Below are 4,154 nucleotides of genomic sequence, written 5' to 3'. Positions count from 1 at the left end.
GAGGAAGGAGGAAGGAGGAAGGAGGAAGGAGGAAGGAGGAAGGAGGAGGGAGGAAGGAGGAAGGAGGAGGAGAGGAAGAGCTTTCCTGCATCATGACAGGTGGGCTTGGCAAAACTCACCGGCCACCTCGAGACCAGATCCATGGTCTCCACTAGGGAAGCCTCTGAACTCAGAACCTTCCTCATGGTGCCAAGGATAACTGAGACGCACCCCTGCACAGGAGAGCCTGACTCGCACCTTCTTTGGCGAGGCCACACTGGCCGGCAGCGCTAATGCTCATGATCCGCCCATGACATTCACCCAAGATGCCACCAACATGTGACTGATCTCAAGGCTCGCTCTCCCACAGTGACTTTTACGGTCCCTTAACCAACCTTCTCTCCCTCACCAAGCTCCGCTGACCTCTCTTCTCAAACAGGCCTGTGTGGGGCTTCTGGATGCATCCCTGCTGTGCCTAGTTTCAGTAAGAATCCCGCTAAGTCAGTTTCACAGAATCCCTGACCCCTGGTATCTGATCTGGTTGCTCATCGTCCACGCCCTCACCCCCAGGCGATGTCTGATCTCTCTGGCTTGTCTTCTGCAAGAACCCTGTTAGGTCGGTTTATCCAGAACTCCCATCCCCTGTGATGTTTCCTCTTAGTCATTTTCCATCCACTGACCCCCACCACCCCACTCCCTGGCTATAAATCCTCACTTTTCTTTGCTATTTCCAGGGTTGAGCCCAATCTCTCTCCCCCACTGTAAAACCCCACTGCGGTGGGCCCTACACCGATCCCAAAGGTCCTGAATAAGGTCTGCCTTCCGTTCCTTAACAAACGCCATGAATGAATGATTTGTTCTTCAGCCCCCTGCAGCCCTGCTTCACACACCAAGCGCCTCCACAATATCACAAGTCAAGACCCATGGGGATCACTGGCGCCCGTTTGATGACAATTCCAAGGAGCTAACATGTCCTGCCTTATCTCCTTTTTTTTTCCATTTCTTTTTTTTTTTTTTAAGTGAGTTAATATACGATGTAGTCTTGGTTTCAGGAGTAGAACCCAGTGATTCATCGCTTACATTGGACACCCAGTGCTCATCCCTAAAAGTGCCCTCCTGAATGCCCATCACCCATTTCAGCAAATGGTGCTGGGAGAACCGGACCACTGTCTTACACCAGACACAAAAATAAACTCCAAATGGATGAAAGACCTCAATGTGAGACAGGAAACCAACAAAACCCTACGAGAGAAAACAGGTAGCAACCTCTTTAACCTTGGCCGCAGCAGCTGCTTACTTGCCGTGTCTCCAGGGGCGAGGGAAATAAAAGCAAAAATGAACTATTGGGACCCCATCAGGATAAAAGCTCCCGCCCCTTCCCCTAACATGAACCTTCCTGAGGCATTCCTTTGCCCCATATATACCTGTCCTTGATTTCTCTTTTGAATCAGTTATGAAATCTGCCTGGTTCCTTCTTTAATAAATAAAATAGAATCTTTAACACATGCTCATTTAAAAAAAAAAAAAACGTTAAGTAATCTCTCTACATCCAACGTGGGACTCGAACTCACAAGCCCGAGATCAAGAGTTGCATGCTCTACCGACTGAGCCGGCCAGGCACCCCAACATGTGCTCATTTTTCTGTCTGTATGAGAGTCACGCTCTCACCTTCCCCTGAAAATGATCTTTTAACAACGCTATTGAATAACATTCCCCTTTTCTCTCCAGAAGTCATAACGGTGAGAAATGGATGGTGACGTATGGCCCAGAGGATGGGGTTTTCCTACTTTCATACCCTCAAGGACGTAAATAGCTCAGAAGTCAGACTTCCCGGTGCAGTGAAGTTCTCCAGCAGAAACAGAAAACAGATTTCAACAAGCAAAGGGAATTGGCATAGGTGGGGCTGTAACAAGCAAAGAAGTCCAGGAAGAAATTTCTAGAAGCTTCAGAGATTTGGAAACCATCAGAAAGCAAACAAAGGCTGAAAGGTAACAGGGGAAGGCAGTGGCTAAAGGGGAAGGTTCAGTGTTTTCCCTTCACTGGGTAAACACTGCAGGAACTTGCTTGGCAACCGAGTTTTGATCTTGCAGCTGGGAAAGCAGGGCCCTACTTACCCACAGATGATTCTACCAACTTCAACAACTCCAGATCTATTTGTCCTCAATCATGCTTCTATTTTCCATAGGGGACAGGTCTAGACAGCATTGATTAGAAAGGTAGATGTGATGAGGACCCACCGGCCTGCAAACAAGCCAATCACGTGGCTGCCTTTGGCTTCTCTCAGGCTGTTCTGAGGCCTGGACAGCGTGTCCCCAGACACCTGTGGGGCTCACTTCTGACCACCTTATTTGAAATGGGCTTTGAAAACATCAGCTTATATCTTCCATCAGCAAGGAGGCCTGATCGCAGTTCCCTATGTCAGCAAGGCCTAGGAGAGGAGACACTTTCGCCTGCCAACCCACACGGCTGAGTGGGTGACCCGTGCGGTCCTTCTTGGCAACACGCACCTGGTACCGAGCACCAAAGATGCCATGATGCTAGACCCACGGTCTCCTCTCTAGACCCAGTAGTACCCACCCTAAGGAAATACTGCCAAACGGGGATAATAATTTTTTTTTTTTTTTTTTTTTTTTGAGACAGAGCGAGAGAGAGAGCACACACAGCAGGGGCAGGGGCAGGGGCAGGGGCAGAGAGAGGAAGAGAGAGAAAATCCCAAGCAGGCTCCACACTGTCAGCGCAGAGCCCGATGCGGGGCTTGACCTCACGAACCTCGAGATCATGACCTGAGCTGAAATCAAGAGTCCGACATTTAACCAAGTGAGTCACCCAGGTGCCCCCCATAATGATTTTTTGAAGCCCGCATCCCTCTTGTCAGTTCAGATGAAAGCATGAAACACCAGAGGTCATATCTACCCAAGGCACAGCCAGACCAGCCAAGGAACAAAAAGGCCTAGGCTCAAGGGATACGAATGCTTGCTTCAATTTCTAACATAAGAAATAAAGATATTTTCCAGATTCCAAGCCCCTTGAAATGGAAAAGACCTCCAGGGCACCAGATGAAATGGCACCAGGTCACCTGCTAGTAGGACCTCATGGGCCTCTAATCAAAGGTGTCCACCTTCTCACAAGACCTCTTCCCCCAAATTTTGCCCTTAAAAACCCTCATGCAAGCCATCCGAGAGTTCTGGACTTTTGAGCATTAGCTCCCCCCTGTCTCCTGGGGGGCCACACCAATAAATCGCCTATTTTTCTCCTCTGCAAAAGCTTGGTGTCAATTCGTAATGGCTTGCAGCACTTGGGGGGGGGGGGGGGGGGGACAAACTCTCCTTTGGTTTGGTTACATTTTGATGCAAATAGGCTCATCTTTCCCACGGGTTTATACTGGCAAAAACCACACAACTGAAATGCCCAACTTGTAGGACAATAATTACAAAGAGTATTCCATTCGAAGGCATGGAAGAAAGGCTCCGGACACAGCGTTCTATGGAAAAAATAAATAACGAGTTTCTGCACAGCACGATTGCAGCTACGTTTTTGACAGAGGTGGCTGAACAGGACAGGAAAACATACCCAAGTGGGCCGGCCCAGGTTGCTTTTCTGCGGTGATAATGTACTGCTGCTTTGGGAAAAGGTTTGGGAAAAGGACTTTTTGGTCGGCTCAGGACCTGTGCGCAAGGCAGACTTGCTCGAGCTGCTGCAAACACTCGCGCCGAGTCAGCGCGGCGCCGGGCTGCGCGCGTTCCCGCGCGCCCGCGGAGCGCACCTACCTGTCCGCCGCCGGAAGCCTGCGTTCTCCCCGCGCCGAGGCTGCCTGCCGGGCCCGGGGACGGTCGGGGCAGGGGGAGGGGAGGCGCCTCCCGCCGGGACGGAAGTGGACGCGCGGTGACGGAGGGCGGCGGATCCCCACGGGCCAGTGGCTGCCCGGGATTCCAGGCCTCCCGGGAAGGCCGGGCGGGGGAGGGGAGGCTCGGAGCGTACGGGGGTGGGGGTGGGGGGTGGGGAGGGCAGGAGGGGAGGGGCGGGGACGGGAGGGCAGAGGGGGAGGAGGAGGCGGGGGCGGGGGAGGAAAGCCAAAAGCAGAGAGACAGCCGGCCTGTGAAATTTACGAGAGTGCCTGGCTCCTAGGGCCTGGGACTTCCCTGCTGTAAATCTAAATTAGGCTGTTTTTAAAAATA

General features: G+C 51.8%; 1 protein-coding gene across 3 annotated transcripts in view; it reads right to left on the bottom strand.

The window, feature by feature from the left end:
• The window catches only part of CMBL (carboxymethylenebutenolidase homolog), a 22,303-nt gene extending 18,384 nt beyond the window's left edge, over positions 1–3,919 (bottom strand). The window contains exon 1 of one of the 3 annotated variants that reach the window (XM_049648280.1): positions 3,747–3,919. The gene's annotated coding sequence lies outside the window, so the exon portion shown is untranslated. Of the gene's footprint in view, positions 1–1,774; positions 3,091–3,746 lie in introns of those variants that run through there. The other 2 variants (XM_049648279.1, XM_049648281.1) reach the window with 2 other exon arrangements.
• Positions 3,920–4,154: the final 235 nt, after the last annotated feature.

The sequence above is a fragment of the Panthera uncia genome (genome assembly GCF_023721935.1).
Source record: "Panthera uncia isolate 11264 chromosome A1 unlocalized genomic scaffold, Puncia_PCG_1.0 HiC_scaffold_17, whole genome shotgun sequence".
Lineage (NCBI taxonomy): Eukaryota > Metazoa > Chordata > Mammalia > Carnivora > Felidae > Panthera > Panthera uncia.
The sequence above is the reverse complement of the archived record's forward strand: the minus strand, read 5'-3'. Positions and strand labels throughout refer to the sequence as shown.